This window comes from Schistocerca nitens, chromosome 4 (assembly GCF_023898315.1).
Source record: "Schistocerca nitens isolate TAMUIC-IGC-003100 chromosome 4, iqSchNite1.1, whole genome shotgun sequence".
In the NCBI taxonomy this organism is placed as follows: domain Eukaryota; kingdom Metazoa; phylum Arthropoda; class Insecta; order Orthoptera; family Acrididae; genus Schistocerca; species Schistocerca nitens.
In genome coordinates this window covers 249188309-249201632 of record NC_064617.1, presented here as the reverse complement: position 1 = coordinate 249201632, position 13324 = coordinate 249188309, and the positions used below count along the sequence as shown (strand labels likewise).

Sequence of the window (13324 nt, the reverse complement as noted above, 5' to 3'; positions counted from 1 at the left end):
GAAGCATGTATGTTTCATACAATGACACTCGGACAGCCCTCTGCTTAGGTGAACACGTGTCATTATCCCAGCTGACAACAGTCTAACACACATTTTAAAATTTTTTGACGTGTTAGGGCTCCAACACAAAATTTTGGGGAAAGGAGGTCCGTGAGCTGTGAGTAGATGTCTCTGCCACTGCTTTTTCGTTTCAGGAGTCGGATATCCTTTTAGCAAGTACGTGTCATTAAGATGGTTTGCAAAACTGTTCAAGATCTTAATACAGTAGAAACTAACTAGATTCTTGTGGGGACATACTGAAGAAATCTACTAACGTGGTTTTCCGGGGAATCGTTTCAGCAAATTCGTTATTAGAAGAGACGTAACTGAAACATGGGGTTGTGTGTGTTGATGTTAGGATGACCAACTCTCCCGTATCTCTCGAGATCTCCTGTGTTACAGAAACTCATCTTAATCCTTCCGGCTCCCTTACTGAGCCCCTGTTTCTGCCATATATTTCGTCAGTGATCACTATTGTAAATTTGAATCCCGCGAAATACTAACGATAGTTCAAGTTTCATGACCGACAGATCTCGAAAAGTATTCGTATAGAAATCGGCACTGTTGACGACGTATAGTCTATTTTCTTTTATGCTTGATTTGGCAAGAAGAGAGGCTGGCTCAAGGGAAAGCGAGGAGCTTATATATAACGACACAGCCTACGTTTCTACAGGTGTCGTGAAAGGGGGAGTGTTCACTTGCTTCTTGGTCAATACTGACAACCCGTAGATGCGCACTGTTCTTGCCTATCAGTAATTGTAGTACAAAGAACAGCCGGCCGCTGTGACCGAGCGGTTCTAGGCGCATCAGTCCGGAATCACGCGGCTGCTACGGTCGCAGGTTCGAATCCTGCCTCGAGCATGGATGTGTGTGATGTCCTTAGGTTTATTTAGGTTTACGTAGTTCTAAGTTCTAGGGGTGTGATGACCTCAGATGTTAAGTCCCATTGTGCTTAAAGCCATTTGAACTGTTTTTGAGTACAAATAACACAAGGAAGTAATAAGAACGCGTGGAAGAGGGTTATATAGAAGGTAATGTTTAAAGACGCTCCTTACGTTATTTATTTCTCAATTGACTCACACAACACAATAACATTTTGCAACGCCTCGAAGAGTTTTTTCTCTTATGTACAGTAACTGAACTCATAAGATAAATAGCAGCAGCGTAGAAATGATTAAGTCAGAGCTTACATTCAAACTAGTTTTGGCTATAGTTACAAGCAGTTTTTAAAATTTGCAAAGGAAGATAAAAAATGGCGGAGTTGTGCAGATTCTATAAATAAGTACTAATAATTTACACAAAATATATATGTGCATGGCAACGGCCTTGCCGCAGTGGATACACCGGTTCCCGTGAGATTACCGAAGTTAAGCGCTGTCGGGCGTGGTCGGCACTTGGATGGGTGACCCTCCAGGCCGCCATGCACTGTTGCCATTTTTCGGGGCGCACTCAGCCTCGTGATGCCAACTGATGAGCTACTCGACCGAATAGTAGCGGCTTCGGTCAAGAATACCATCACAATGACCGGGAGAGCGGTGTGCTGACCCCACGCCCCTCCTATCCGCATCCTCCACTGAGGATGACACGGCGGTCGGATGGTCCCGGTAAGCCACTCGTGGCCTGAAGACGGAGTGCTTTATATATGTGCATATTCGTTATAATTTATTGTGATTGTTTTCGTATACTATATGAGATGAACAATTAAACTGTTTTGCCTCGATTAGATTAGATTTATTTATTATACCATAGATCTAAAGCTGAGTGAATTTTCCTGGCTGTGGAACATGTCAAATAACGTAATGTAACAAACATATTTGGAACACTTGAGTGTAATATACGTTTCTGAATTTACACCGCAAATGAGTGTTATTAGACGCTTTTGCACACTAAAAACTTTATCTCGTTTTTTGGGGTTATCAAAAAATATTATAATGTACAACATAATAGAGTAAAAGTAAGAAAAGTATGCTAGTTTTTTTAATATTTGTATGTCTATTGTCACACGTTCCGAGAAAATGCGACGTAGTTGAGAGGTTGCAATTTGTTCTGGCTAAATCTCCCTTTTACCACCTTCAAACCTGGCGTCAGATGTTGATCATCTAGCTTAAACCCATGAGAAAATATTGGTCACCCTATCTGATGCCCAGTAAGAGCGATGATGAACTGGCTGTCGAGTGACCTAAATCCAACTTCTTCATCATTATTGCGTACAGGAAGAGGCGGTAATCCCGACAAGCGACCAACAAGCAATTACGCTTGTGCAAAGTTAGTTGTCAGAATACGTAATTGTTCCTCGTCAGCTGTCGGGCGGTGGGAATAGAGCTCGCGTTTCCCGCCGGATTCGAGACCTCAGTGTTGGACGAGGAGCAGGTGCTGAGCTGCGCTGCTCGGCGCGGCGCGGCCGAGCAGCGGCGGCCGGTTGTTAACGCGGGCGCCGCCTGCCGGCGTCCACCGGCTCGTTGTTGCCCGTCTTGTCCTGATTATAGAAGCGGCGCTGTAATTTCGGATGTGGGCGCCTCTTTGTCCGCTAACGAACTTGTTAGGCGCGGTGAGGGCTTAAGGCGCTGATGGACGGCCCACGACCACGAGCGCGGCCCTCCGCCCTGGGGTAATGGCTGGAACGCCCTCCCACACCGCCTGCGGCTTGTTTGTGTGCCAGCCCAGCCGCTGCGGCCCTAGTTGCACGCGGTGCCGTGGGTACCACTATTGCACCAGAATGCTGTAAGCAGGAGTTCGTTTTCCATGATTATCTCCATGTTGAAGATTGTAGTACGGTTCCACAGTGCAATAGCCGTATCGACTCCGAAATAACAGGAACTTAGATAACTGATCGGCTAATAGAAATTCAGCTAAAATCACTCAACATTGCAAAGGCTCTGGATCAGATGACATTCGGTATTCGATCAAAAGTATCCAGACAAAAATAAATGGTTGAAATGGCTCTGAGCACTATGGGACTTAACTTCTGAGGTCATCAGTCCCCTATAACTTAGTACTTAAACCTAACTAACATAAGGACATCACACACATCCATGCCCGAAGCAGGATTCGAACCTGCGACCGTAACGGTCACGCGGTTCCAGACTGTAGCACCTAGAAACGCTCGGCCACTCCGGCCGGCCATATCCAGATACCTATTGGTGGAATGGATATTAATAATATGGGATGTATCCACCCTCCCCCTTTATGACTGCTTGAACTCTGCTGGAAATACTTTCAGTGAGACGTCTTGGTGTTTTTGGAGGAATGCCAGTCCATTCTTCCTGAAGAGGAGAGACGGCAGTGATGTTGTTGGACGCCTGGGTATCGAGCACGGTCGCCGCTGTAACTCATCCCAAAGCTGCTCTGATGGGTTCGGGTAGGGTCTCTGTGCAGGCCAGTCCATTCCAGGAATGTTGCTGTCCACAATTCGTTGCCTCACAGATGGTGCATTATGTCAGGTGCACTGTCTTTCGTCGTCTCCTAACTGTTCCTCTTCTGTTCGCACTACATAGTGCTTTAAAATGTGTTCACACCCTCCCGCAATTAGTGTTGTCTTAAAGGGAAATAAGATGACAATTTCCTAACCGCGAGAAACCCCAGCATTCCGCTCCACAATCTTCTCTGTACTTCGCTGTTGGCCCTACACATTATGGTAGATAACGGTGTACAGGCGTTTGCCAAACCCAAACCCTTGCCGTCCGGAGTGGTCGAGCGGTTCGAGGCGCTACAGTCCGAAACCGCGCGACCGCTACGCTCGTAGGTTCGAATCCTGCCTCGGGCATGGATGTTTGTGATGTCCTTAGGTTAGTTAGGTTTAATTAGTTCTAAGTTCTAGGGGACTGATGACCACAGCAGTTAAGTCCCATAGTGCTCAGAGCCATTTTTTGAACCCAAACCCTTCCACTGGATTGCCAAAAGGTATCGCGTTATTCCTCACTCCAAATCATTCGTTTCCAGTCATCCACTGTCCAATAGCGTCGCAGTTAACACCCTCTCAAGCGTCGCTTAGCCCTGTTTACAGAAATTTGGGACCTACAGGAAGCTGCTCGACCATTATACCTCACTCTTTTTTAACTCACTGCGCGCAGTCATTGTGCTAACTGGACTGCTGGTAGCACTTTAAAACTCTTCCGCTCATTTCATACCATTTCTTACAAGCACATTATGCAGTACTCGTCGGTTCCTGTCCATCAGTGCATGAGGTCCGCTTGGTCTTCGTTTAGCTATGGTTGTCTCTTAGCATTTACAATTGACGATCGCATCACCAACAGCTGACATGAGAGGCTTTAGAAGGGTTGAAATATATCTGACGGATGTGTAACTCAGCTGACATCCAACGACTGGTCTACGTTCGACTGGCTATAGCAATCAAAGCGTTTCTGAAAAAAGAGACCTTCATTAACACGGAATATAAATTTAAATAGTAGAAACTGTGGCCTGACGATAATTTTTTGGAGTGTAGCCTTGAAGGGAAGTGAAACGTGGACTACAAAAGAGTTCAGGCAAGAAGTGAATAGAGGCTTTCGAGATTTGATGCTAAAGATGTGTGCTGAAGATTAGATGGATAGACTGAGTAACTAATGAGGTGAGGAGTTGAACCGAGATGGTGGGTAAAGAAGTTTATGGCATCATTAAAGGAGAGATCAGTTGATAGGACACATCAAAGAACAGTCTGTTTGGCAATGGTGGGAAGAGTGGGGGGGGGGCAAAATTTATAGATGAAGACCAAGGAGGAAATACGTTAAGCAGGTTCAGATGGATGTAGGCTGCAGTAGTTATGCGGAGATTAAGATGGTTGCATAGAACAAACTACAGGGCGATCCAAATAAAATTCAACTACTTCGACGGGTAATAATTTACCTTCCAAAGTTCGTAGAAACGGAAAAGTTGTTTTAATGATCTCAGTAGCTCCGGAAGAATCAGAATTGCAGCTCGTTGGGAAGTTGATTGTTCATTCTGCGCATGAATTCCCTTGACCGGTATAACGCCGCGCTTGATCGTATCATGTTACTTCGTTCGTAGCCTCGTCGGTCGCGACTTGCCAAGTCTGTGAATGTGTAGTTCGGGCCGCGTGACAATAACTAGCAAATCAGCGATTCGTTCGCAGTCTTTATCTGGCAGGAACATGCAGTACACACTTCAAGAGCAGGTTTGTATTGTGAAAACACAATAGAACGATGACTTTTGGTTGCAACTTAATAGACATTCCGGCGAGAATTCAGTGTGCGCGATGTTCCAACAAAGGCAACAATATTATCGACTGTAAAGAAGCTGGACACAACTGGTGTACTTAAGAGTGGTAAACGTAGACCATCATTAAATGCAGAGTTTACTGATAATGTTCGAAGCCGCCTGGAGAACTCTCCAAGAAAATCATTACGTCGATTGATCCAGGTGACACTCATTTCATTCGGCACGTGCCACAGAGTTGCAACAATGCGGCCATACAGAATGCATACAATGCAAGCATTGCAACAAGCGTATCATGAAAGAAGAAGCATTACTGTCGATGGTTTCTGGGGTTTCTTATTCAACGTCCAGACATTTTCGCCCTAACAGACAGGTGGAATTGGGTAAGTGCGAGATACAGGTTGTAGAATGGATGAGGCGGAAGAGTCCAATGAATTTTTGTGTGTTCCTCTTGGGTGCAAAGGCTCCCAGATAGACGCCATTTTCCTTGACTTCCGGAAGGCGTTCGATAGAGTTCCGCACTGTCGCCTGATAAACAAAGTAAGAACCTACGGAATATCAGACCAGTTGTGTGGCTAAATTGAAGAGTTTTTAGCAAACAGAACACAGCATGTTGTTCTCAATGGAGAGACGTCTATAGACGTTAAATTAACCACAGGCGTGCCACAGGGGAGTGTTATGGGACCATTCCCTTTCACAATATATATAAATGACCTAATAGTGTTGGACGTTCTATGCGGATTTTTGCGGATGATGCTGTAGTATACAGAGAAGTTGCGGAATTAGAAAATTGCAGCGAAATGCAGGAAGATCTGCAGAGGATAGGCACTTGGTGCAGGGAGTGGCAACTGATCCTTAACATAGACAAATGTAATGTATTGCGAATACATAGAAAGAAGGATCCTTTATTGTATGATTATATGATAGCAGAACAAACACTGGTAGCAGTTACTTCTGTAAGATATCTGGGAGTATACATACGGAACGATTTGAAGTGGAATGATCATATAAAATTAATTGTTGGTAAGGCGGGTGCCAGGTTGAGATTCATTGGGAAAGTCCTTAGAAAATGCAGTCCATCAGCAAAGGAGGCGGCTTACAAAACACTCATTCGACCTATACTTGAGTATTGCTCATTAGTGTGGGATCCGTACCAGGTCGGGTTTACAGAGGAGATAGAGAAGATCCAAAGTAGAGCGGCGCGTTTCGTCACAGTGTTATTTGGTAAGCGTGATAGCGTTACGGAGATGTTTAGTAAAACTCAAATGGCAGACTCTGCAAGAGAGGCGCTCTGCATCGCGGTGTAGCTTGCTGTCGAGGTTTAGAGAGGGTGCTTTTCTGGATGAGGTATCGAATATATGGCTTCCCTCTACTTATACCTCCCGAGGAGATCACGGACGTAAAATTAGAGAGATTCGAGCGCGCACGGAGGTTTTCCGGCAGTCGTTCTTCCCGCGAACCATACGCGACTGAAACAGGAAAGGGAGGTAATGACAGTGGCACGTAAAGTGCCCTCCGCCACACACCGATGGGTGGCTTGTAGAGTATAAATGTAGATGTAGATGTAGATGTAGAAACTTGGTTTACAGATGAGGCACGGTTCCATCCGTCTGGGTACAGCAATACATAAAGCAAATGAAACTGTGTTGGTGTAAACCCCCATATCATCCACGAAACACCACTGCTCGATGAAAGATTGCTGAGCGATGTAAGCTACCAGCAGAATTGTTGGCCCCATGTAGAGACGGGCATCTTCAAAAAAATTTGTGGAGCAGCTAGATGACGTCAAACTTACAGAAGGCCATTTCCAACAAGATTGAGCAACGTGTCACATGTCTAACGCTTCCATGCAGTCTCCTCTTTGGTGACTGAATAATCTGAAAAAATTTTGTATGTGCACCCGATAACCTGACCGGAACGCACTCCCCCACCCCTCGTCACCCAAACCGAATTTTTTATTGTGGGGGTATCTGAGTGTACAAGAACAGGCCACCGACAACTGCAAAACTCCACGAGGACATTACACACGAAATAAGCAACATTGGCGAGGATACACTTCACAGACCGTCGCAGAATATGGTAAAACGAGTACAGTTGCGCATCATTTGCTGTAAGTGTGCAAAAAAAAAAATGTTAAAATGTGTTTGAAATCTTATGAGACTTAACTGCTAAGGTCATCAGTCACTAAGCGTACACACTACTTAACCTAAATTATCGTAAGGACAAACACACACACCAATGCCCGAGGGAGGACTCGAACCTCCGCCAGGACCAGCCACACAGTCCATGACTGCAGCGCCCTACACCGCTCGGCTAACCCCACGCGGTTCCAGTTGTGCATTATTATCTCTAAAATTGTGTATGTATTCCTTTATTAGGCCAAATTTTATGACTCATTAAAGTTGTTCAGGTGTAATTGGATCGCAGTGTGGAGTGGAGAGCTTCATCATACATGTATTCGGACTGAACGCCAAAACAACGTCTGAACAATGTTAGTGGCCAACTTAGCTTTAGACTGGGATATTTTAGTGTGCTGGTTAGTACTACAGGTTCCTCATAAATGTTTAGTCATGTGGATTTATTCTTCCAGTGTATATGTTCGTCAATACTGGACCGAGTACACGTACAGCCTCCCAATAGTCCTGTGGCGACTGGTTGTCAGAAGCGGCTGTTTGGAATGAGACAGGCCTGCACAGAAAAATGCATCATTGGCTGAGGCGCGCGCGCGACGTGGGCCGAGCCCGTCGCAGACGCTGTGACGAACGACGGGTGTGCGCACGTACTGCGGCGGCAATGCCTGGCTAGACAGCCAAGGCCGGCGATTAGCGACCCACGCCGGCCGGCCAGCTCCTCTGCTACTTGCTGCTGCTGCCGCTGCACTCCGCTCGGTCGCCTACGCCGCGCGCGTCTGGTCCGGGTCCACAGCGACCACCTCAGCGCGTCTGCCACTCATCACCCCGCTAGTCTCGAAACGTTAGGTACGGGCAGCAAACATAAACAGACAGCAACCACTGCAAATGGCCGTCAAGATTTGCGTATAGGCCAAAACTGTCCTCTCCTCCGTCCGAACAGATATGGAATGATCAATGGTACCAACCGATTGCTATGTAATCGTCAGCCGGTAGCCGTCACTTCATGCAGATATGGAAGGGCATGTGGTCAGTACACTGCTCTCCCGGCCATTGTCTGCTTTGGTGACTGAAGCAGGTACTTCTAAATCAAATAGCTCCTTAGTTGGTCTCACAAGGTCTGAATACACTACGCTTGCAAACAGGGCTCTGTAAACTCGGACAGTTACTCATCTAAACACTAAGCCAAGCCCGACAGTGCTTAACTTCCGTGATTTGAGGGAAATTGGTCTTACCACTGGGGCAAGGCCGCTGGGTCGAAACTGTACTACTTGCGTGGAATTGGGCCATCTCCCTTTTCAGCTACGTTGTAGCAGGTTACCACAGGGAGGAGAGAAAAAAGCCTCAGAAAATGCTAAAATTTTAGTGAAAAGGCCGGCCGGAGTGGCCGAGCGCTTCTAGGCGCTACAGTCTCGAACCGTGAGATCGGTACAGTCGCAGGTTCGAATCCTGCATCGGGCATGGATGTGTGTGATGTCCTTAGGTTAATTAGGTTTAAGTAGTTCTCAGTTCTAGGGAACTGTTGACCTCAGAAGTTAAGTCCCATAGTGCTCAGAGCCATTTTTTTAGTGAAAACACCTACCAGCAAAAAAATGCATTAAAGAGGAGTTCCTCAAGGTATCATATTAGGACTAATACCGCTCCCAATGTATACGGAGTTCTTTTTTATGTAATATTTTCTTACAGAACATAGTATTGGTCAAAATTAGAGAACATGTTCCTAAAATTGCATGTCAGCAAACCAGTAACTCTCGATATACAGGCCGTTTTACTTGTTACGAGTAACGTGTAGTATTTGGTAGTGCAGGCAGGGTTGACAGGATTTCATACAGTACCGCAGTAAGCTCACGCGGACACATGTAAAACCTCGAGCTATCGTGAAGGTGAGGCGTTAGGATCGCTTCAGTATTAGAGTAACGTCAGAAACTGTCACTGACAGGCTCTTAAGATCACTGTACAAAATATACAAGAACCGTTTAGTTAGTAATCCAACACATTTTCTTCTGAAAGCAGGTTCGTTCCTTCAGGAATCCAATACACCACGTTATTCGCCACCCTTTTGTCCTCAAAATACTATTTTTCAACATAATCTCTCTTCAATGCGACGGCCTCAGCCCACCATATTGAGAGCGCTTGCATTCGTTGCATAGTACCAATCTAATGATCGACGTCGGAGTCAACGTGTTGCAGCATCAAAAACCTCCCCATTACCCACGAAATGCTTCCCGCAAAGTGCATCCCTCATTAGTCCAGACAGGTGGAAGTCGGTAAGTGCGGGATACAGGTTGTAGAATGGATGAGGCGGAAGAGTCCAATGAATTTTTGTGAGTTCCGCTTGGGTGCACAGACTTGTGAGAGGTCTTGCACTGTCATGGAGAAGAATAAATTAGTTAACATTTTTTTGGCGACGAACACGATGAAGTTGTTTCTTCAGTTTCTGGAGCATGGCGCAAGACATTTCAGAGTTGATCATTGCACCGTAAAGGAGGACATGAAACGGAATGGCCTCTTGCGAGTCCCTTGAGAATGTCGCCATAAATTTACCACCTGGGGTTTAGAGTTTGAACTTTTTGTTTGGAGGAGAGGTGGTGTGCTGCCACTCCATGGAGTGCAGTTTTGTTTTCAGTTCAAAGTGATACAATCATATTTCAACATGCAAGTAATACCGCACAGATGATCCTTCTTGCACTTTATGGTCGTCTGTTAGGCGGTAAGGAAACCAGAGGGCACACACCTTTGAGTATCCCAACTGGTGGATAAGAGTGTCATCAATACTTGTGTAGCGAGGTGTTTGATTGTGATCTTTCGATCGCCTCGAATGAGAGTGTTCACATGGTCCAACACTGCAAGAGTCACAGCTCTGAGCGGCCAGCCAGCACATGGGAGTTTGGATATGTTTGCGCTACCTTGTTGCGATCATGACAGACACCTCATCCAACGACTCACCATGCTTTTGTTCACTGGCGTATCGCCGTAGGTACTGTTCAAGGACCGATGAATAACTATAATACTTTGGTTTTCTGAGACAAGAAATTCAATGACAGCTCTCCACTTGGAACTCAGCTCCATTATAGACGACATTTTGGAGGCTACATATAGTGTTGCCACCTAACAGAACTTCATGAATCTATATTCCACGATTCCCTAACAGAAATTTCTTACTTTTTAACTAAAAGTGACTGAGAAAAAAATGTGTGCATCAGTAATTCAAGGCCACTCGCATTAACAGGTGCTGTGTATATCTGATTTCCATGTGATGAACTACCACTACTGTTGGAGAACATTACCACTGCAGAAAGAAAACAAATGTGATTGATTTACGACATTAGCCCATTTTCTATAGAACGTGTGAATGCGCCACCTCAGAATGTTTCATGGACAGTGTGTTGGCCGAGGATGTCTAGTGTCGTGGTCTCCCCTTTCACTGGACCTGAGTCCATTGGATTTTTTGTGACAAAGAGGATTACTAAGTGGGCCCATTCAGTGCACTAGAACAAAAAATCACTGAGTAAACAATATCGTCTACATAAAAATCAACAACATCCCACACACTACATGCACTGATATAAATTAACAAGAAAATTATTATTGAACAAAAAATATTAAAAACGGATCTCAGAAAACTAATAATGAACCAGGCTGTGGTTGTGAATTTCAATTAAACCAAACATTCTAGATCATGATATTCATTATCATTATTTTTAAGCTTCTTTAGTCTCTCATATCTCAATTTAATATGTTCATCTTCAAAAATAAAAATTACAGCAACTGATTAATATCAAATATCTGATGGACAAATAATTTTAAACTTATTGTCAAGCTCTATAAAAAAAATTTAAATGTTTATACCCAATGTAAATTGCTTACTTTTAACTCACTAATCTTTGTAAGCAAATTAGAAATGTTTGAATTACTGAAATTCTATATTAGAGTTCCATTTATATAGATTAAAATTTTATTAAGATTAAAAGTTTTGAACATTCTAAACATGACTAACAAGTGGAATGAATTTAAATTTGACCAAAATATCTTCATTGAGAGAAATACTAAAGCTAAAGAGAAACTAGTTAAATGTAATATCTGCAAATATTATTTTAAAACATCGCAGTTACAAAACGTTTATGAAGTATGAAACGTAACACCTTCTATCCTGTAGAAATTCGATAAAAAATTTCTGAATTTGCAACTGTTACATTCAACTTATCTCCTTTTCTAAAATCAGTTCTCTTTTTAGCTGCTTATACTGTAGTATTAAGTGCATCCTCTATCTAATCGGTTTTCTCACTTTTACAACTTTTAAGAAAAATTTTTATGCATCAAACCTAGCTTTAAGTTTTTCATTAAATTTTGATCTAATTTTTTAATCCCAACAAATTCTATTTAGTTGATTAGACCTCTTCTTCTTACTCATATAGCTTACTACTCAATGGAAATGTTTGAACTAAACTCATTAGTTTTTCCTGTCTTAGTGGTCGAGGATTCTCAAAAATATCCTCATCAAATCTTTAAAAATAATTTATATTGTGTACACATTCCTACCTTTATGTAGTCTTTTGGAATAATTTTGGATGAAAGCGAGAGTCATGTAACACAATTAAATTAATTAATGCTGATTTCTTTAATTTCCTGTAGCCTCTAATACTATTTATTTTAACTAAAATTTTCCCTTCAACTAATCTTTTAGTTTGTGACAGATCTTGAAAGAGGTGGCAAATGATGTGAAATAAAGAAATTAATGGTTGGTTGGTTGTTTTTGGGAAGGAGACCAGACATCGAGGTCATCAGTCTCATCGGATTATGGAAGGATGGGGAAGGAAGTCGGCCATGCCCTTCGAAAGGAACCATCCCGGCTTTTGCCTGGAGCGATGTAGGGAAATCACAGAAAACCTAAATCAGGATGGCCGGACGTGGAATTGAAACATCGCCCTCCAAAATGCGAGTCCAGTGAATGATATTAATGAAAACATCGTTTTAAAATCTGCTATACACACTTTAATTATTCATTCCACAATAACAATGAATTCGATCTGTCACTCCATTTTAGTCTTCAAGTAAAGAAAAAATTTATTAGATTTGTGTAAAGTTAGATTCTGTTACTTGTATATTTCTCTTCTTTCTTTGTTTATTACAATCATAAAGACAGATCTTATATCTTGTTGAATACTTATCTTGAGATGTTAAAACTGAAGTAAAAACAATTTAAATCTTTAATTTCTTGATAACCAATACATTTCTACAACCTGTTTGTTGTTCATTATTTTCCATTGATAATAGTATTTTAGACTGTTCATCTCTCGAAATTTGTGGTAGCTGTTGCCAATAATTATCCAATGTTATATTTTTTTCACATACACAAAGCATTTTAATACATTTATTTCTTCGATAGTTTCTAGTACATTATTTACACATTAAGTGAAAACGTATCCTGTCTATATTTCTGTGAGTGAAAATTATCTTTACTTCACGTTTTTACACTTTTTTGTTTTAACAGCTTCCATTTATATACATAAAAAATTTATTAGATTTAAGTAAAATTACCTTTTAGCTAATTTTTTCTATATACTAAACAAAATATTTTATAAGTAAATGAATCCCCTTTCTTGTTGCTGTGTACTGGATGACTGCACAGATAAAATATGTATATTCTTAATTTTTTAATGTCTCTAGTATTTCAATTATGTGCTTTTTATTTGGTTCATGAGTTGTTAGTATAATATACACTTCATGAAAAAGAAATTCAGATCTATAATCAAATATAGGCACACTCTGAAGGGAATTACGACATTAGATTATTTACATATACTATAACCTCAGGCGGCCTTAAGAGCTACACAAATAGTAGAACAGTGTCAAGTCCGTCGCATTTTAGCCACGGCGGCCAGGTGTCTCTTACAATTTTCAAGATACTTGAAGACTCACAACTACGGCGTCATTACGACAGAGTCGTACCTTTATACGTGGAACGTGGGAGGCTTTTGGTGATG

At 42.6% G+C, this 13324-nt stretch overlaps 1 pseudogene; it reads left to right on the top strand.

Annotated features, from left to right (window-relative positions):
• The first annotated feature begins 1355 nt into the window (after positions 1-1355).
• Positions 1356-1473, top strand: LOC126253784 (5S ribosomal RNA; annotated as a pseudogene).
• The last annotated feature ends 11851 nt before the right edge of the window (positions 1474-13324 follow it).